The sequence below is a fragment of the Gouania willdenowi genome, chromosome 6 (assembly GCF_900634775.1).
Source record: "Gouania willdenowi chromosome 6, fGouWil2.1, whole genome shotgun sequence".
Lineage (NCBI taxonomy): Eukaryota > Metazoa > Chordata > Actinopteri > Blenniiformes > Gobiesocidae > Gouania > Gouania willdenowi.
In genome coordinates, this window is record NC_041049.1 from 68,075,952 (window position 1) to 68,098,134 (window position 22,183).

Sequence of the window (22,183 nt, forward strand, 5' to 3'; positions counted from 1 at the left end):
TGATAGGTCCAACTATCTTACATTCTGTCTTAGAGTTCCCCGAGATTCAAACAGTTGGATGAACTTATTTAAATGATTAGCTGTCACAGACAAGTAACTGTATAATAATTTATAATCATTAGAGATCCCCCTTCATTTGTTGGATCTGATGGTATTTAGCAAAGAATCGTGGAAAAAAAGATGATGCGGAAGCAAATTCCTCATTTTAACATCAGCCTCCAACTGTTTGTTTTTAGTTTTTGTGAAATATCCAAATGGCTAAAATCATGTAAAAATGACAGATTAAATCTTCTTAAATTGATCACACAAATCGGAGTGTACTATGTAAACAGGCCTCTGAATGCACTTACAGCCTGACTGAAGAAAGAAAATAGTGGGACCAATTTATGAATGACAAATTACTTTTTTTTACTATAACTGTGAAATTAAAATTTAGTTTGATTAGTAACTAAAATCACAAAAAATATGAAAAACAAATGTAAAACAATATAAAACAAAACGTCTTTTTTTTTTTTTTTTTCTTTTTGAGATTTTTCTAGAGAGATTCTAGAGAAGGTGGAGAGGCCATGACGTCAGACACACAGCATCATGAGAACCCCTAAGTGATGCAGGTAGACATGCCTTCTTCACTAAAGCAAAAATCTGAATGAAACTCACTCAGAACTTCGAGTTACTTTAACAACAGCAGCCCTGCAGGGATAAAAGGACAATAGAAACTGATATTACTTTGTTTTTTAATTATAGTTGGTGACATATTTGAAGTTTTGGAAGGGCCCGTTGGATATGTAGATTGCATTCTCTATGATGACCAGAAGGGGGCGACAACGTAAATAAAATGAGGCGCTCACTTTCCTGTCGGAACGCAGTTGTTTTCACTCAAACTGCGCGTTTTTATCACCGTGCACGTGTTGATTGATTCACTTGTTTAACCTGTTTTTCATATTTAACTAATATTCAGATATACTCCTGGATTGTTCATTAAAGTTTACTATTCATCCCTCTATGCCGATATATGTCAAAAATAATAATAACAATAATAAAATACTCGTTTTTATTTGATTTTGTGTTAAAACGACCAAACTTGTCATGATATTGGATTAATAATATATACCGTTCCAATCAATATGTATTTTATTTGAGCAGATTTACATTTCAAACATCAAAGGCTTGGTGGAAGCTTTGATGAGCAGCAACAATGGACTTTTTCACCTTTAATTCACTGGCAGACTTTGTAGCACCTTTGAGTTTTGGTAAAAGTTTGACTTTAACGAAATATAAGGAGAGAATTAGAGTTTGTGCGGGTGCGCGTGTAGCGCGTGAAACAGAGCCGCAGATAAAGAAGTTGAAACAGACTCGTGTAGTGAACAATCCACCGGAGGAAAGTGACACAGATGGACAGACAGATAAGGATTCTGCTGAGAGGGAGGGAGGGAGGGAGGGAGGGAGGGAAGGATAGAGAGACTGCGAGGGAGAGGAGGGGTTATCCTGCCTCAGTGCCGCTGAGCCTCACTCTCACTTCACCTCACGGAGAGCCGGACGGTAAACAAGCCCGAATCCTTCATCACCCACCGGGTGACAACTCACCGGGACCACCGTCACTTCTCACTGCGACTCTAGAGTGTTTTTATCTAAATCATTTCATTTTACTCTCTGATCCACGGCGGAGCGCACGCTGCACACACTGAGAAGTTACCAAAGTGCGCGACTTTTCTCCAGCGATGGCCACTTTACGCACGGGATTGGAACGCGTCTCGCACTGACTCCTGTTGGGTCCCAGCTCAGAAACTGTCCCCCCCCCCGACACTGATTCTTCACAGCGACCACCAAGGCTAGAAGATCAGCACCGAGTGTCCGCACAGCAAATTCAGGTAAGAGTGCGTGATTTGTCCGTTACCTGAGCTGTGCAGATGGGATTGGACCCATGGGACGTCTCTTTTTCTGTCCCACAAAGTTTCATATGCTCATTACAGCCTGTAGGAAAAACTCCAACATTCACTAACGCAATTAAAAGTTCTTCTAAATCTATTTTATTTTGCAAACGTTGCAAAACTTTTTTTAAATTGTTCGTTAATTACAAACAGTCGCTCCTCAAAGTAATCAGTGTAATAAAACTGAGCTGTCATATCTTCATTAAAGATAAATGTTTCAAATAATTTAGTCTAAAATCAAGCATTTAACTCGAATAAAGTTATTGATTTATCCTTAATTTTATTTTTATTCTGAGCAGCGCGCAGTGCATGAGCAAAGTTGTGCGACTTTATCAGGCCTAACTGAAAAAAAAAAATCTCCACAATAATTATGTTATTCCAGACAGATGACACATGCACGTCTGTTGAAAAACTCAACTTATATCATTCATCTTTTCACTTAGTGCGTAATTTAACATTTCAATGCATTCCAGGTATTCTGATAAAAAATAAAAACTGGATTTGTTGTGAGAGGAAAAAAGTTGTGAAGTGTCTCCTCTGCTTTTTTCTAATCATCAGAAAATATCTGAGCACCAAAAACAGCCCTTTGGGCTTGTTCAGACATTTACAACGATTTTTGTTAACAACAAAAATCACTGCAGCGATGATGACGGATTTCTTTTCCTTAAAAAAAAAAAAAAAATCAAATAAAAAAAAAATAATCTTAGTAATTAAAAAAACTAGTTTAATTTGACCAAAGATCTGTATCTAAAATAGTGGACCTTTATTCTCATGTCTTTCAGTAGTTTCTCCTTCGGCCACACAGTGGTCGCCTTCTCTTCATTAGCGTGAACGCTCTTCGGACCTGGGGTGCGCGTGCACGCCTCCAGTGTGCGCAGCCAAACTTTGAGTTTTACCCGCACGGAACACACATTTAGGAAATACAATAATTATATAAAAAAATAATAATAAAGGAGGAAAAAACAGAGCAAAGTTAAGAAAAAAAAATTAAATAAAAAAATAGACTTCGGGCCGCAGTGATTAATGCGTAATTATTTTTTTCTAAACGGTGACACTGTGCGTCCTCACGTTGTGCTTCACCTGTGTGTGTGTGTGTGTGTGTGTGTGTGTGTGTGTGTGTGTGTGTGTGTGTGTGTGTGTGTGTGTGTGTGTGTGTGTGTGTGTGTGTGTGTGCGCAAACACGGGGGGAACACCCTCAAGTGTCTTTATCTGACTTCTCCAGAGCGCTGCGATGCGCCTTGTCCTCCCGTAGCCCCGAAACACACACACACACACACACACACACACACACACACACACACACACACACACACACACACACACACACACACACACACACACACACACACACACACGCACACACACACACACACACACACACACACACACACACACACACACACACACACACACAGCTCTCAGATAATACGTCCCTGGCCATCAGTAGATAAGGAAACTCAACGAAGTGGAGAACGAGGGCGCGTGCGTGAGTGGGCAAAAATAAAGTTTGAAAACCACCAAAAAGGAACATCCGGTTAAGACATTGTCTGATGTCTAAAAATAATGACATTTATATTTGTGTAACTTTTTTTTCCCTCTTTGAAACCTGGCAACAGCTGCGTCATCTTTAATTGTTTTACGTATCCGTTTGCGCACCAAAGTGCACCGCTATTAGCTGTAATTGCCAGACTTAACAGATGCCTCCAGTTGCCAGTTGAGGCCTGCCCACTGCGGCCTGCTCACTAAATCACTATTTCCAACAAGTTGTTTAATTGTTTGGGCTCTGGCAGAACAATTTATAGACCTTCCCCCCACCCCCACCCCCCGGTCTGTCTTGTAAGTGAGAGTGTCTGTCTGAAAAACAATCCGAGCAGGAGAAGCTGATCTCCTATGGTATTTTGTTTTGAGCAGGTGCTGTGGGCTGAAGTTCCCTCATAAGGTAAAGTGGCATTAGTGTCCAAATGGCAGACTTATATATAGGCTGCCAATTCAGCACATTGTCCCCGGGCCGCACGCACCGTGCACGCTCTCTGAGGGAGACCTGCAGCTTTTCTCTTATACACCAACCCCCCCACCCCTTCCCTTCTATCCTCCTCTTCGTCCTCCGCTTTTCATGACAACAGGCATGGAATCAGCAGCTGGTCACTGTGAGGTCCGTTCGGTCAGCAATAACAGGTCAAGTCTGTGCGTAAAACCTGCGCGTAAAATCTGTGCGTAAAAGCCCTGCACTAAATAGACGTTTGTTTGTGTACCGATTTTAGCGAGACAGGCAGAAGTGGAAACTTTTACCAGCTCATTTTAAAATCTAGATAAAACATCCACATATTTTTAATAATAGGCCTTTAGAATTTCCATTAAACAATTCTTTCAATACTGCTATTAAAGAATAGCAAAAGTTATTGCAAAAAACAACTATTTCTCTTGTTTCTTCTTCAATGTAAGGCTGAAATGCACAACTGAAACTGGGAATAATTTAGGGCTTGATAAGGACAGTATAAGAGAAGAAAAATGAGGAAGAAAGCCTCATGTTCTAAAACTAAGTATCCTAATTTCACAAGATGATTGTCCTAGTTTTAGGCTGAAAGAATAATTGAAGTTATTGTTGTCACCCTGCACGTGCACCAACAAACCATCACTGTTCAGTTGTTTCCATTATGTTTTGTCAGTGTTTGTGTGTCATTTTCTGTTTATTGTTGTCATTTCACCTCCTTGAAATTGAAGCTTGTCACTGATTTGAAAAAAGACAGCGGCCTCCTCCTCTTCCTCAGACATGTGTTGTACAAACACAAATTAAACATTTAGCCTTAAGTATTTCTCCACAGGTCCTAAGTGCATATTAGTCAGCCTATACTTATCCTTTGGTCCAACGGCACACCCAAATTGCAGTGTTGGTGCTGAAAAAGAAAGACTGAGGCTCTGTAGAATCAGCCCATGAAGCACACTGTAGGATGCACGTATGGTTTTTCAACCACAATGCAAGCTGAGGTGTTTGTACGGTGCATGTGTGCTTTTACATGGTTATGGCTTATAAATCATGAATCAGAAAAGTGCCGCAAATTGTCCTTTGAATTGGAAGCTTTTTAAAAGTACTGAGAAATGTATTTCTAAAAAAGCCTTTTCTGTGCACGCTGCATCCTTTACTGACACAGCTTTTCCTCTGGTATAACTCTCCTCCTCGCTCTGTGTGTGTGTGTGTGTGTGTGTGTGTGTGTGTGTGTGTGTGTGTGTGTGTGTGTGTGTGTGTGTGTGTGTGCACACTCTGTGCCTCCATGTTTCTCTTTTTTCTATTTTCCTTTGTAGAAATATGATTTCTAGAGCGATGATCAGCTGCTGTCCTTTAACTGAGGTCAAGTTAGCCCTTTAAACCTGAATCACATGTGCTCATCATCTCTGTACAAAGCTCAGGATGAGACCTTATGACCACATTAACCATCTTCACACACCTGTCCTCCTCTTCGCTTCCTCTTCCTCCTTTATCTAAAATCACATTTGTTATGGTTTCTGTTAAGGGGTGGACTGGGACCTTTTGTCAATTTTTGCAAGTTCTTTTTGACACTTTAATCCAATTTTTGTCCTTTCTTTAATTTTTTTTTGCCCACTCTTCATCCCAATGAGCTAACTTTTGCCTAATAAATCCCACTTGTTTCCTTTTTCCTCTTTTTGTTCCACATTTTTAGGCCTTTTCACAATAAGCCTTTTCACACTCTAGAACTGTGCATGTGCGACCTGGGGGGTCATAGGTTGAGAGGGATTAAAACGTAAACAAGCTTGTTTGCTCTGTTGATATTTCCAACCTAACAGTGTTTGTAATGTTATTCCAGAGATGGTTAGTGTTTTAATAGTGTTCATATTATTAATATTACACATTCAGACTCGAGGAGGGGACCAGGGTTTTCTGCTGATGTCACTTACGGCCAGATCCGAGCACTTTTAAAAAACGATGGAAGCAGCTCAGCAGCAGTATGGAAGTGAGGGCAGTCCTCTCGCTTCCACACAGGTGACCCCTGGTTGACAAAAACACCGACTACCTGGGGCTCCAGCGGGCGGAATTTGGAATCTATCTTGGCGAGTTTATACCTCTTGACCTTTGACCTCATGTGAGAGAACTGAACCAGAGCTAGAGTGTGAAAAGGCTTATTGTTTGCCACATTTTGCTCATTAAAGCTACCCCTTGCCATCACATATTACCTAGTTCTTCTTTATTTGCCTATACACTCTTTTCTTGCCATGTTTTTGCACTTTTGGACCATTTTTGACCACCTGTTACCATGTCTGCCTCCACTCGCTCGAAAAAAACCCAAAACAAAAACGTAGAGGACTGGACCGGCCCCCTTTGGGTCAACGGCCCACCGGGGCGATGCCCGATATGCCAGATGACCAGTCCACCTCTGGGTCCTGATGCAGTGAGCAGCTCAGGTTCACAAGGTTCATAATAGTGACTGACTTTTCTTTCTTCGTCTGTTTGTGTGTGTGTGTGTGTGTGTATCATTGTCTTCTGATGACAAAGGCTTTTATCTGCCTGCACAGGTTCCAATAAGCAACAAGTGTGTGACCTTTGGCAAATGACTGCTGCACTGTTTCCCACCTTCACTAGGAAACAACAGGAAGTTTAAATCCACATTCATCTGAATCAAATTTAATGTTTTCCTTCACATCGTTTTTCAAGGTCAAGTTTAAAAAAGGGAAAAAAAGAATCAGTGGTAATTACACAACGGTTGTAACGAGGGGAAGGGAATGTGCCTCTTTTGTGGAACATGAACAATGTCTGCCAGCATTTGAAGCTTTCCACCCATTCACACTGTGAATTGATTAAAAATACTTTGTATTCCGGAATAAAAGAGGAGCGTTTGCTTGAGATTGGCAAGTGTGAGGACAAGTTAGTGGCTGCACAAGTTGGGTCTTGTTTGATTGATTCCTGTACAGAAACTTACAGCTTTTTCTGTGCGGCTTCTAAGAAATGATTATTAATGCTGAGACTTTATTTTACAGTAGCTTTAATCACATATCTGCTTTAAATTTTTGACTTTTGAAGATACATTATCACATGCTTTCTCATGGCCAATCTGGAACCACTTGTCCACTGAAGCCAATGAACAAATAGCATTTTAACTCATGCTCTTCTTTGTATAATTTTGCTGTCCAAACATCATCACTTCAGGGACATGGAATAACCAATATTATTTACAGTTTTTCTCAGTTAAAGAAAGACCATATCGGGCAGGTTTTCAGTCCTTTCTGCACTTTACAGCCTTCTTCTCTCCACTTTTCTTTTACCTTTCCTTTTTCATCAGAGATTACATTTTAATGCTGCCAATTTCACATCACAAAGTCCAGCTTCAGCTGAAGATTTTAGCAGGCCTGTTATGAACATCACGCATCTTAATCTTCCACTTTAGAATGAAAACTTAAATGGTGTAGTCGTCGATTCCATTGAGTCAAATCAGGACAGTAAAAAACAGAGTGAAAACCTTCTGGTATCGTGTAGCACAAATGGCTCATCTTGTCCTAAACTGACACTTTTCTGAGAAGATGGAAAACCATGTTGTTGAAAGTCTGTCTCTGGCTGTGGAGGGATTGTGTTGGTGCACGTCGTACAGACACAGGATGAGTCTGTGTCTGTCCAGGACACGTCCATGGTTTGGTCTCTATGATGTTTGCTATTAAAGCACTTTGAGAAAAGATGCCTAGCGGTTATCGTGGAGCTGCCAGGGTTTAGACAGTGGCCTTTGTGGTTATCCAAATGATGCTTAACTTTATGCATAACTTCATACTTTAATAACTCAACTTTCTTCTGCATGTAAGGCCAAGAGTGTAAAGTATGATTGAAAAGATCTGCCTGAATCTACTTTGATTCCTGTATTACATTGTAAATCAAAGTTCATCATATTTTTTCTTATTTTCTTATTACCTCTGCCAAGGAGGAAATATTTTCACTCCCATTTATTTATTTGTTTGTTTGTTTGTTGTTTGTCTGTTGCAGGATTAAGTCAAAAAAGCTCAACGGATTTTGACAAAATTTTAACCAAAAATAGATATAACGCCATGGAAGATTCTCTTTTCACTTTGGAGGGGAAACAGATTATTGAACTTATTCTAGATCAGTTTAAAAAAAAAAAAGGAATAAAAAAAATCCCTATCTCTCATCATTGGCTGAAAAAAAAAAAAAAGAAAATAGAAATTGACTCAGATATGTCAATATATAGTATATCTTACAGATTTGTATCTGGTCGGATTCAAATTGTGAATTTTTGAAAGACTTTAAAATGTGAATGATAATGGCACCATATCTAGGATAAATGCCAATATCTGACGAAGAGGATTTTTCACATTTGGTGGAGGTTTGGGCTCCCTCAGTGCTCTATTTCTATTTTTATTTATTTATTTAATTCTACTTTTACTTTTAATTTTATTTAAAAAACCAAACACAATTGTTTTTTTTTTCTTTTAACAGTATACATTAATAAACGTCATACATGTTTTCCCCATTAGAACTAGAACAGATTTGAAAAGTAAAGCCATTAATCTTGTATAGATTCAGGCCTTAGAAGAGCCACTCTGAGAACTGAGAGTCAGTGTTTGAAAGTATTTTCCTTTTGCAAACTTTTCCTGGAGAGTGTGTAGCAGTTAGAAACCCAGACGGGTGTGGTTTATTATATGAAACAATAGCAGCGCTGGGAAGTTTTGACAATGAGATAAAAACATATGTAGATACATTTGCTGGCCTGTTTTTTCGACGGATAGTCGAGCAGGCTTTTTTCTGAATTGTTCTGACACTTTAACCCCACCCCGCTGGCACTCCCTGCATGTCGACGCAAACAAAAGAAATTATTTGCTCTCCCTTTTCTGATGAGAACCTACAGTTGATGGAGCACAAATCGCTCCCAGCTGCTCCGAGTGGGAATTTGACCGTTACCTTACCTGCAGCTTTGATTCTGCGCAGGTATTGTCTGCACACAGTTGATACGAGAGGGTGATGTGATGTGTGCACGTGTTTGTGGCCTTCTTTGCTTCTCCCGTTAACTGCACCCAGATCGTTTTCACAGAGCTGCTAAAAGTAGCGAACGCTGCTCGGGTCGACCAAACATAACCGCACGCTACTGTGCACGGGTTTGGACAGTACTGTGTAATATAGTCACACGTGTTTTCAAGCATCTAACAAGAACAAAGCAAGCGCACATTAAAGCCAAATCAGCTTTGTTTGTTCTAAATGATGAAGATTATTTACATCTGTCATGTGGTGGTTAAACTGGTATAAAAGGCTTTTTTACTAACTGGAAACATTTGGGAAAAGTGCAGGACTGAGTGTGAGGTCGTCATGTTGGGAAACAAGGAGAGATATCGTCGTAGTTTTAGGTGGAAGCATAAAAAAGGAATGTGCATGTGCTCACCTTGTTCTTAATCTGTTTTCCAGTTCTTCAGTGAAGTTAGAGAGAGGATGGGGAATTAAAAAGACCTGCATGAAGAAGCTAAACTCAGAGCACACAGCTAGGAGCGTCCCACGTGTTGCGTGACTCGTCTTTCTGTTTAGTCTTCAGCCTGAAATCACATTCTGTTCAAACCAAGTGTATGAAAGTATCAACATTACATAGAAAATGCAGCACTTATCATTGGCAAAAGTTTGACTTTTTGGGAGTTTTTGCATAGGTTAAAAAAAGTGGGTGGTGGAATATCTCATCTTTTATTACATGTTTCACACCTAGAATGAATAAAATGTTGGACCAAGTACAAGTTCATTCACAATTTGATCCAAATGTTATCAGTATTAACAAAAAGACTTTAGACCTATTTTTTGAAGTTGTTAAATCTTATTTTCCTGTTTAAAAATATCTATGGATTCTGCTAAAGACTATTATTATGCATCAATCTTCTGATTTATTTATTTTAAGAATTTAATATTTTGACAGCGCTACGAGATAACTATTGTTGTAATTTGCGCTATAAAATTAAAGTTGAATTAAATTGATTAGTCAATGCATGTGCTTCACAGTTATCTTTGTTATTATATAATATCATTTGGGTGGAAAAAATCTACTATTATTTGATATTCCATGATATATGGTTAGATATAAATGTGCACAGCATGGGTGAGTTGGTATATATAATCATACAAATTTTACTTTCCCTCCACTGACAATCTTCTTCCTGTTGTAAATACCTGTATTATATTTGTATATTATTATTATTATTATTATTATTATTATTATTAATAATAATAAAAATAATAATCTTATACTTTTTATTACTGTAATGTGTGTGTATTTAATCCTTATTTAATTAACAGTCTTTAGTTAATTATGTAAATGTTCTCTTCTCTTTCTTTCTTTTTTCTTTCTTTAACATTTATTCTTTTATTTGTAATATTTCTTGAGCGGCTCTAATGCAAATAATTTCCCCCTGGGATAAATAAAAAGTCTGATTGTGATTCCTCCGCCAATGAAATGTTTGCAATTTTCACGTGAGTTCATTAAGTCGTTTATCCTGGCTTTATATGCTCACACATAACCAAAAAAAGCAAACTTTAATTTGCTACCCTCAATAACTTTTTTATTAGATGAAATCATAGTGCGGGCCTCATAAGTGAATGAATCAAAAATCATTTGCAATCAACAACCATTCGAAAAAAATTTAAATGATTGAAATTGCAGCTTCAACAGTTTGTTTTCACCATAAACAATCTGTTAGTTGACATTTTCGTGCATTGCATTCTGGGCTGTGGAGTAGCGGAGACGCATGCGTAGAAGTGTTTTTTTTTTACTTCATTCTGATATCACAGAGAATATCGGGAACAAACTAGACTAAAAATTGTCTCAGGGAATCACTTTTCTCCTTGTTAGGTGAAAAAACACATGAAATCATGATAAAATGAGGTAAAAACACTTCTGTGCACCAGTTTACAGGACTCCACATCCCATAACACACTCTGTTCTCTGTTCTGGGCTGTGGAGTCACGGAGACGCATGCATAGAAGTGTTTTTGGTAACACTTTACTTGAAGTTTTATACATAAGGCTGACATCATGCTGTCATTATCTATCATTAGTATTAATAAGGTGTCATGATGGATGTCATTAAGTGCCATTCAATACCTTAACCCCCAACCAATACCTTAACCCTAACCCTGACCTTAACCCAACGAGTGTTTACAGTGGAGAAAAACACAAATTTTAAATTGACAATTTCCAAATTTTTTTCTTTTTGTAGGAAATGATGTTTGATTCATTGATCCATGTGGCGTACGTTATGATTTCATCTAATAATAAATGATCTTTGGCGGCAGCTTCAGCCAACAGAGAAAGTCGTGTTGGGAGCTCATGTTTACTTGTCCTCCTTCCCAGTTGGTTTCGTTCCTGCTCCTCCCATCGATGGAGGCGCTGCCCTCGTCTAAAAGCAGAAGCTGAACCTCTTCCCACTGGCAGCGGTTTGGAGTAACGGGGTGTGGTAGCAGGATTTTGGGGTCCTCTGAAATGATCCTGTGGTGAGGTAGTGAGCAACAGGAGCATCTGGCCCCACCCACTGAGCCTAGGCCTGAGTCTGATTGGTTGGGATCCAGTTTGTCTACACAGGGCGTTGCCATGGTTTCCAGGCCATAAGGAGTCTTTAATTGAGCAGTTGTCATCATGGGATGGTGGTGAGCGTCAGAGATAGAGAAATAGAGGTTGGAAGGAGATCTTCTCTGAATAGAAACCTCATGAAGCCTGGGTTCATCCCTTTGTGTCATCAGTGCCTTCGATGACACACCCATGATGAGCTCCTGGCTCGGGTTTATTTGTATATGGTATGCCATGTTCTGTGCACGCTGTTGGATTAGTGAAGTGTGGTGTGTGGTGTTCACTGATGACGGGGTGTGCAGTGGAGTGGCGTTGGCTCGGGTATCCAGCTGACGGGGATTCAGACCTCAGGTTTCCTCCCTTTAGTCCAAAAACACTTTAGATGGTGGAACACATGGCTGCCTCCAGGCCCGCTGACATTTGCACCAATAGGTTCCACAGGAACATTGCACAACGTATCTCTAATATCTGTGTCTGTCAGAGAAAAACAGTTTGGCCTTTTCAACACCTGTTTGGCTTTTTCTGTGTTGACCCCACAACCCATTCAGTTTTACACAGACGCGAACGTAGTGCATTACAAGTATTAACAATACTGTAATTGAGTTGCTTTTATGGGTACTTGTACTTGTTTGAATATATTTCTAAATCAGTAGTTTTACTTGAACTTAAAGGTATTGTGGACAATGTTATTGTGGCTTCAACTTCTGGGTGGATCATCAAGACCATTGGTCCTTCTAATTGTCAATCATTCTGATGATATGTTTAACGTGAGGACGTCGTACATGCTCGTGCTCATGCCTGTGCGCATCTGGTTCTTTGAAAATGGATTTTCTCTTACCGGTGGCGAGTCTGACATAGTAGGAAAAGTGAAAATGTTCTTTTGGAGGGTAAGCCTGTATGAGCGATGCCGACTCCAACATGTAAACAGAGCTGTGCACGAGGAAAACAGGGGTCGTGCACGCTCTCATGCACATGTAGGCGTTCCTTCTTGAGCAGGTAGAGTGCTGCACATGTGCAGAGGGCGTTTCTTTTGTAAACTTTGAGAAAATCGTCCTCTATACCTTTAAGTACGTTTTGAAAGTACTAAAGTCATTTGTTACATTTCCACACCCAACCGTTACTGAGTAAATTATTATTTTCAGTTATGAACTGATCAACAGACATTATGAAACCACAAAAAAATTAAATGATCAGACAACAATCAAATGCATCACATCATAGTCGGCCAATCAGATTAAATGTAATGTACTGTACTGCGCTAAAACAGCACTGAATGGAGGTTATTTCATGATATACATTTGGGTTATTTTTTTATTTTTATCTTTATTGATTTATTTGTTGGCCTTGTCTGCACATGCTGTCGAAGGTCAACGTCAACACTACATGAAGTGCAATCTTTTTTTTTTATTATTGCAATTAAATAAATGAATTTATTTTATTGCATAATTGTGACAATCACCAGCCCTACCTAATGTTAATGTTTTTTTTTAATTTTTTTTTTAAGGGATCCTCCACTGTTTTAACAAATGTGGCCTAAAACCTTTGAAATGTCCTTATTAGAAGATCTATGCCTAACAAAACACATTAATTTGCGCCATATTTGTTTTATTAACTTTTAAAACTCGGACTACTTTACCCTGTGTGCCGCCATGTTGAAGTGATGTCATCAGTGACTTGATGAGCCCTTTTTGGTCCATTGAGTTCTATAGGAGTTTAAGCATTTAGGATAATTTAGCAGCTTTTTCAGTCAAAATGACAGTTTGTGCTGCTTTGGGTTGCTCTAAAACTCAGTAAAACGTAAAACAATTGATGTAAACCTCTTTTGTTTACTGAGAGATGATAAATTAAAACCGTGACCTGAAAAAATCTATGGCCACAGGGGGTGACAGTTCCCACTCTGCTGTTTCATAGACGCCATTAAGGAGAGAAGAAGAGCGCCGCGTGCATGGAAGTAAAGGCAACCTGCTCAATGCAGCAGTGGATTCACGGCTGATTCTAAAGAGCAACAGTGAATCCTGGTTGTCCTTATTTACATGCACACCAATGACGTCATTTCAACATGGCGGCGCACAGGGTAAAATAGTCCCAGTTTAAAAAGTTGATGGAAGGATGGTGCAAAATAATGCATTTTGTTAGGCATAGATCTTCTGATAAGGACATTTCAAAGGTTTTAGGCCACATTTGTAAAAACAGTGGAGGATCCCTTTAAAAACAATTCTACATTTTGACAAACCTTTTATTTTATGCAGATGCCTTAGTGGAAAATAAATTATGTTCAATTTGTACAAGATTTGGTCTCTTACTTTTTAAGTTTATACATCAGATGTTTACTGTATGCAAGTGAACCGTGGCAAGATTTATTACCAAAAATAAACATGGGAGACAAAAGTAACTTTGAGTATTATTTAAATGCACTACTTTGCTTGAGTATTTTATATATGCTTTGCATGTGCTTGAGTACAATTCTAATGAAGTTCCAGTACTTCTACTTTAGTAGGATATATCAGTATCTGTCAGAAAAGAACTCCTGGGCCTTTTTTTCCACCTGTCGGGCTCTTTCTGTGTTGACGCCACATTCCGTTCAGTTTTACATGAGCCTCAGTTTGCAAACAGCCAATCACGTTTGATTCCTCCAGAGCTGCTGTAACTAGTCGCCCTTGCCCTCCATGTTTCCTGTCGATGTAAAGAGAGGAAAAACGCCGGCTCAGCAAGCTGTTCACCCCCACTCCCAAGAAGCTTACGCCGTGTGTCCCTGTTAAATATGGGAAACATACGGGGGCTGGTCAGTGATGTCAATTGTTATTGCTGGAGGCCTGCTATAGGAAAAATCTCATTTGCCTTTGTAAAGCGCTGTAGTGAAAAGGAGCTTATGTCATAAAGACGCTATTGTAGCAGCTGTAGATCCTGCAGTGTGAGTGTGTCTGTGTGTGTGTGTGTGTGTGTTTGAGTGTTGTGGGTCTCACGTGTGTTTTTCTTGCATTTCTGCTGGTCTGAATGAACAATAGTCTCTGTACCTGTTTGTTCACACAAAGGGAGTAAAGAAGCGATGCCTTTTGTGCAGTAGATTTATGAATGACAGCTGCTATTGTCGTCTCCGTGAATGATGACATATTCTGCTGCTCGCTTCCCTTTGCCGTGCACGTTTTTTTTGTTCAACTCTGTGGCTTTTGCTGAAGGATTAGGTTCATGATAATGACTGCACTGATAGAGGTGTCATGTTAAAGCTATATTTGATCACTTGTAACCCAAACAAGCTTTGATGTATGCACTATACTGGACAGTTGGTGCAACACTGTAACTGCTAGGAGAGAACATGCAAACTGCACTCGAGGAATATTTTCACGTAGCTAATCAAAGGAGATAAAGTTACTATAAGGTTTGCGTTAAGGTGCAATCAGAGGATTCCTGCTTTAAAAGAGTTTTAGGTTCCTTAATCACTTTGGCCTCTCCTGATTGGCTGGAAAAATACACAGTTCTTTAATACATTGGCGATAAAAACAAAGTGTTTGTTTGGAGTGTTTGTTTATAGTAGACTTAGGCCATAGGTAGCGTGACAAAACATGAAATATGCACAAAACTACAGATTTTTTTTTCTTTTTAATGACTCGGAAAAACGACAAGAAAAATACACAAAATGACTCCAGACATACAAAAAAAGAAAAAAAAAAGGTGGTCATCAAATCAGGCCATCACAATTTGGTGACCCCCATTGTGATACAGGATGCCCATCTGTATACAATTTTCAATTTTGCTAACAGTCAGACAAAGAAAATAAATGTGAAAAAAACTGTTTTTATCAACACATTCATAGAAGAGATTAATTATTCGATTAAAAGCAACACCACAGCACAAAAAAAAAGTCAAAATGTATCATATTATTACAGATCTCAAAAACACAGAGGAGAGCAGAACTGAAATAAAACAACTGTTATTTATTGTTGCCACAATTTACTTTTCTTTTCCCCTCAGCCGATTCCTTGGACAACCTCCGCCTCCTCCCTGACGAGTCTCCTCTCACTTTTAGCCGCTTTGAGTTTTATGGACAGGGAAGATTTGTGCGCCGTCCTCTAAATCTCTCCTGCTCTCTCTCAGATTGCTACGTGCTGGAATATTGGCCTGACAGCCTTTTTTTCTTCTTGCCTTTCCCAGTGGGCTCATTTACATTTATGCACACAGCAATTAATTACAGGCTGGTGCTGGCCTTGTAAATTAGAGGTGGGGGGGCTGAGGTTGCCCTCATTAATTGCCCGTGACAGTTAAAGCCTTGTTTGGGTCGTGACACGGTTGACTTGGGGCTGAGGCTGAGGTTGGAGGCTCTTTGTAGATTTAAAATCCATTTGCTTTAAATGAAGTGAATTTGCATCCTGCATTGATATCGCTTTGATAACTTTGTTTGACTCTGTTGGCAGCCGTAGGTCATCATTACTGGCCTGATCTTTTGTCTTTAGTGCTATGCCCCCCCCTGTGTGTTCTGGGGGCTCTTTCAGTCAAACACTTGTGGAGAATTTTGTTTGTATAGACCCAAAAAGTCAGGCAGGCATCTTCTCACGGTGTTGGTCTTTTCATGCAAAGACGCTCCAACTTTTTCTAAGTCCTTCCTTCACAAGGCCATCCTTTCTTCTCTGTCACGCAGCGATGTGTTTGTGCATACCTCAGCAGTCTGACAGAAAGAAGGGAGCGATCCTATTCACTTTTGACATTCACCTCTTGTTTTTACAATCTTTTCCAAGGCGCGCTGTTTGCACAGTGGAACAGGCTTTGTCTTGAAGGCGTGGGACAATGGTGCGCACCATAATGTAATCTCCTTTGGTTAGCGTGCACATGGGTGAGGTTTAGATGTATGTGCTGGCGCTTGCCCCTACCATTCCTCCCCCCTCCCCCCCTTTGCTTTGGTGATATTTCATGTTAACAGCGATTCGGGCAGAGAATACATGTTGTCACTTAAGCCTCCGTTATGTTGGCCTAGGTGTTTTGTGAAGGGAGCACAAAGCCTTTTCACTCAAGCAAACATCCGCTTCTCTTGTTCCACTTTTTTCTGTAGCACTTTGCCCACCCACGTGCATATTTCCCAAAGTCTTTTGTTACTGACATAATCAGGAAACTGGATCAGTCTTTCTCTGTAACCGAGTGTTTTAGTAGCCTAAACACAACTGTGCAGGGATTGTTGAATGCCTCCACTGTTACACTCTACAATAATCGTGCGATAATCTCAAAGCTATATCAGTGCCTTCTACCGCTTTGAAAGCTTCTTGCTTTTGCCGCCAACCACGCCACAAGTGGCCCAAGTTTGACTGTTTCTCAGGCAAATGGTTTTAATTGGTCACTTTAGTGGAAATAAAGTTCATCCTCATTATACCATAAAAGGTAACGTCAACAACTTATCAGAAACCACCATGAAGTGCAAACTCCACTTCCACAGAAATAAATGCGTTCTTTCTAAACATAATCAAACTTCTTATTTATAAACCAGTTTGGTATTTGTCTGTGAATTTAATGTGTTTTAGTTTAATTTTCCAGAAAGATGGACACAGAAGTCACTGAACTAAGTCTGCTATGAACCAAGAACAGAGTTTTACACTCACTCACTATGTTTGACATTTGGACGCTCAGTTATCCTCTCACAGCTCAGAAACATGTCTATGTTTGCTTAATTGCAGCTTATGAACTAATTGTACAAGTGAACGTGTGTGTAGTGTGTGTATGTGTGTGTGTGTACCTGTGACTGTAGCTGGGTTTCCGTTACAGATTTTCGCAAAAATAAAAGCGATATTTCTAAATGTTGACAAAGTATAATTACACTTTGAACTTGTTTCCACTGAACGCTGTTTGGGACAGGAACCTCCTAACCCCCGTGAAATCTCATAACGCGAGACTTCTCTGCAGAAAGACGGACTAATAATTCTAAACTAGGATGCTAAGAAATGTCTTGGTTTACACGTACCGCGCCATGTTTTCTCAGAGACTAGTGGTCATGTTATCCGGTACGTCACGTTCTGTGACATGTAATTTCAGAAAAAGTGTTTCCATGGCACTTTTTCTATACATTTCAATATTGAGACGTCTGAAATTCCTCCTCATCAAATCGTAAAAACATTTCAACAATATTTGAGTGTTTTTTTTAAGTTCAGGTGTTTACATTACCGCTATTTAGGTTTTGCCCATTACCACGGGTAATGGAAACTCAGCTTGTGTGTGTGTTAGTTCTGCAGGGAAGTAGTCCCATTCTCGATCTACCTTGTATCCTGAGTTAGCCGTAAAAGGGCAGCCTTGGTTCAGGGCGGCGAGCAACTGGGCTAATAATCAGTTTTAAATCAGTCTGAATAGTAATCATGGTTGTTGTGTTTGGTGGCTGTCCGTGCAGATATAAATGTATAAACATGAGTGAAGAAGGTTAGAAGGGCTGATGTGTGTAGATGGGAAGCAACACTTCTGTCAGGGTTGGGTTATAGTTCTATGTACAGTTCTACACATACTGTATGTAGTTAACAATTATTCATATATGTTTCATATCAAGCTTTCCTGCATTTTACCATTTAAAAAAAATTCAAACCTATATTTTCCCTTGATTATGAAGCCTTACAAGGTAACCAATAGATAGGAAAGACATTAGACGATAGATATTTGCTTTTAGTGTATTTTACACCTGATTTACGGCCCATTATTATAAGAGATGCTAACAGGAAGCTAACACAAGAGGAAGGTTCACTTTTATTAGGTTTTTATTTCAGGCTCAGTAATTGTTATTGACTTTCTGAGGATAAAAAATAATTGTCATTTAGTTGAAATTGGAAAAAATGCTGGTAACTGTAATCGTAATTGAATTGTAATGGAACATGGGTAATTTAAAATGTAATTGTAACTGAAAACAGTAATTGACCCCAACCCTAACTTCTGTCAATGTATAGCTTTGGCTATGAATGTAGCTTTCCTCCGACATTATGATTGGTCAGTGAAGGAATAATGATTTCCATGAATGGCTTCTCGGGTCAAGAAAATCACAATTTAAAATTCAACCATTATTATTATCATAGCTGAAAGCTGTATTTTTACCATCAGATTCTTTTATTTCCTGTTGGTGAACATGATGTGTGGAAATAACGCTAGCAACGTACGCGCCTCCAAAAAACCTCAAGCACCTGCAGTCCAAACACTACCTAAATATAGAGAATTGGTAGCTTGATATTATCTGGATGAGGAGTCTTGTGCTCATTAGCTGTAAGTAAAACCACAGAGATGTTCACACAGGCATTACAAGGCCTATATAATGTTGCAAATGATCACTGAGCATCAATCTGCACTATAAGCTCATCATTTATGGGTCAAGTAAAGCTCGTTCTGGTGTAATTGCCCATATGATTAGTTGGACCCATACTCTTGTTCCCCGTGGTGCAAACATGGATGTGGCAGCACAGAGCCTCATGTGGTGCAGAGCTCATTGAGAGTGCTTCTTTCTCATAGAGATCCATTGTTCTTACTCCAGTGTGTCCGCTTCTGCACAAGTGGCATTGACAGCTGCAACAAGACAGCATTTGGGACTCTGCATATTTTGTTGTGTGAATGCATGTATTCACTGTGCAGGTGCAAGGCCTCACTACGAGTAGTGAAATACTATGTATCTTCTTATCATGCATTACATTGCTCCTCTTTCCTTATATTGCTCAGATATCACTGATTTGTTTTTCCATAGAGACGTCTCTGGACTTTCCATTGGCCGCAGTAAGTCTCATTTCATTTTAACGGGGGCTTTTTTTTTGCAGCTGGCTAAACTGAGAGCTTACATGTGCCATTTTACAGCTGTTAAGACAGTGAGCCAAAAAGGTAGCTGTTACTTCCTGCAGTTGTCAAGAGGAGCTGAGAATGGCTTTAAAGCCTGGTTCTCTTGTGTCAGGCTTTCTCCTCTCAGGGTAGAGCAGATGAGAAAAGCAAAGGTCAAATATGTCAGAGAGCGAGAACATCGGCGTAAGCCAAGGGAAGAACAAGTGATAGACCTATTATGGATAAATGTGTGTGTGTGCGTTTGTCCTAGTCATGTAAATATTAAGGCCAGGCAAGTTAAAATCAGAGTGCAAAGTTCTATGATATTTAGCAGAGGCTCTTGACACATGTCCTTTAGATCAGTGGTTCTCAGCAGTTTTTGGCTCGAGTACCCCCTTTCTCTTGATTCTGAATCCAAGTACCCCCTTTGTCCAACTACAACATTTTACTCAGAATACTGTGGAAGAATTACCGACAGAGCATACTGATGGATTAAATGAGTGATAACACAGTTTTTAGTGCCCCCTGAATAGATTTGTTTCTATAGTTTTTATCATTTCCTGTCACTCCCTCCTGATGTGGGACCAAGACTGACCTTTGTATTTTCAGTTCATGTTCTAATCAAGATCATTTTGTGTGTTTTGTTTTCATTTTTGTCTGTTGTTGGTATTATTTAAATTGTTCTCCCTCAGTGTGTTTGTTTTTGGTGTCATTTGGTTGTTTCTTTTGTCGTTTTCTGTGTCTTTGTTATTTTTGTGTATTTTATTGTCGTTTTTTTATTACTCAGTATATTTTTCTCTTATTTTGTGTGTTTTTGTTGTCATTTTGTTTTGTTGCTGGTACTATTAACTAAAAATAAACATTATAAGCCCATATTTTTATTGCTTCCATTTGTTACTCTCTCTCTCTCTCTCTCCAGTCTGTAGTGCCATCGTGTACCCCTAGGGGTACACATACCCCCATTTGAGAAACTCTGCTTTAGATGATGAAATATATGCGTGGGGTTTATTGTCCAAGAGGTCAAATACCATATTTTAGTCATTAAGTATTTCATTGAATTGTGTGTTTGTGCTTGGATCCAAAGGTTAAAAAACAAAATAATTTGTTGCCAAGTGTTGTAAACATGCAGCTGCCTCCCATCACGGAGTTTACAAGTGACTGACTGTGAGAATGTGCTTGTTTTTATGGTGTTCTGTCCAAGGTGCATCACCATTTCCCCTCAGACAGATGGGGTTGCTCCAGCAGACCCTCGCGACCCAAGAAGACGATTGAATAACGTCTACAAAGATGTACATTAATAAAATGTGTTCCGTATATTTTTACGATCAGCTAAGTTCTAAGGATCTTTGCACGCCACATTGTTCATATGCACATGTAGGAGCTTGAAAACCTACAGGGGCAAATTTTAAAACAATATTCCCAAACCCTTCAACCACACCCTTTCTGCTTAGAGTACATGCTAAACGCTACAGTCACACACCTGCATGTGTCAGTGTGTGTAGAAGAACATGGCGATGTGCAGAAATGCTGCATATTTCCAACAGGTGTGTCCTTGCAGACAAGGTCTTTTCTGAATGAGTGTATACAAGCATAGTAACGCCAGCTTCCACTCACTGGACAGCCAGCTGACTCTCTGATTACCCAGCATGCCCAGGTGTTGGATCAGCCATATGCACATGAGTGGCGGTGAGTGTGGATCGGAGGAGAAGGTTGGTTAGGAAAGTGGAGGAAACAGTGGAACTGGTTCTGCAGACATCTGGAACGTGTTCAGACGGGTCAGCAGGAGCTACTGAGTGTGAATGCTGCTCAAGGGAATCCAAGTCGCTAATCGCTTGATTGAAACAGCATCTTCAGTGCTGGCTCTATTAAGATTAAATACCTTTAAAAACAGTGAGAGTAGCAGAGAGGAGAATAACATCCAAATGGGCTCAGGGATGTTTCTATGAAGTGTACTTTTGTCTGCTTTTGCTTTTGCTATTGTCATCGTGATCAGAGCTTCTTAGTACACAAGCTTTTAAGTTGATTTAGTCAGAATTGCCCTCAATCGTACCCTCAGAGAAAAAAAAAACTACGACTAAGAAGACTCATTTGGTAATTATATACAGGAATAAAAGATCATACATGCCCAGTGTTTGCCTTTTTACTTCATTGTTCTCAATTAGCCTCAAAAAGGAGAATCAAAGGCATGCTTGTGTTGTCCTCTTTGTGCAGCTTAGAAGCTACATCAAGATGATCCATCCAGAACAATCTTCTGTGATGGGTTTTTGTTTTCTGTTTGAGCATGACTTTCCTTTAACACCTCAATCCCTAGCTGCCCCAATACTCTATCAATCCAGTGTACTTGGTCTGTTTGATGGCTTTTTGTAGCACGTGCTTCTAAAAAAAGGCAGACATCAAGTCAGTGGTCAGTTAATAGTGTCAGTTCTGCAGCACAAGAATGACAAGTGTTGGATCTGATTGATGAGATAAATCCATTTGGATCAATTTCCTAAAGAAAAGAAACAGGCATTTAAATTGGGTTAAAATAGTTTGCGGCAGATTTCTTCACTTCAAAGACGTCATGTGGTTTGTCGTTTGTCAGGCTTTGCGGGGCTGTTTTTGTGCGTTGTTGGAGAAACACACTGACAGCTCTGTTGGGCTTACCACGAACTTCACATAGGTCTTCTGTTCTGTCATTAACCTTTGTTGTAGCAGGCTCATCAGATGACCTCAGGGTTCTTCAACTCAGCCTAGAAAACAGTTTCTAATTTGGATTTTATACTTTGTCAAACTCTTTATCTTCTGGTTAGTAATCAGTGAATCTTACAAAGTTTTGAGAGCATGTGTCATGATTTTAGCGACTTGGTTGATTTTCTATTTATCACTGTATCAATACAAACTGAAATGGAGAAGCCGTTTGGATATGTTCATACCTCAATAACCCATGAAACTGTGAATAATAAAGAGCTGAGCT

General features: G+C 39.5%; 1 protein-coding gene across 2 annotated transcripts in view; it reads left to right on the plus strand.

The window, feature by feature from the left end:
- The first annotated feature begins 1,515 nt into the window (after positions 1-1,515).
- LOC114465883 (transcription factor SOX-6-like) overlaps positions 1,516-22,183 on the plus strand; it is a 130,953-nt gene continuing 110,285 nt past the window's right edge. For both annotated transcript variants that reach the window (XM_028451191.1, XM_028451192.1), the window contains exon 1: positions 1,516-1,868. The gene's annotated coding sequence lies outside the window, so the exon portion shown is untranslated. The remainder of the gene's footprint in view (positions 1,869-22,183) is intronic.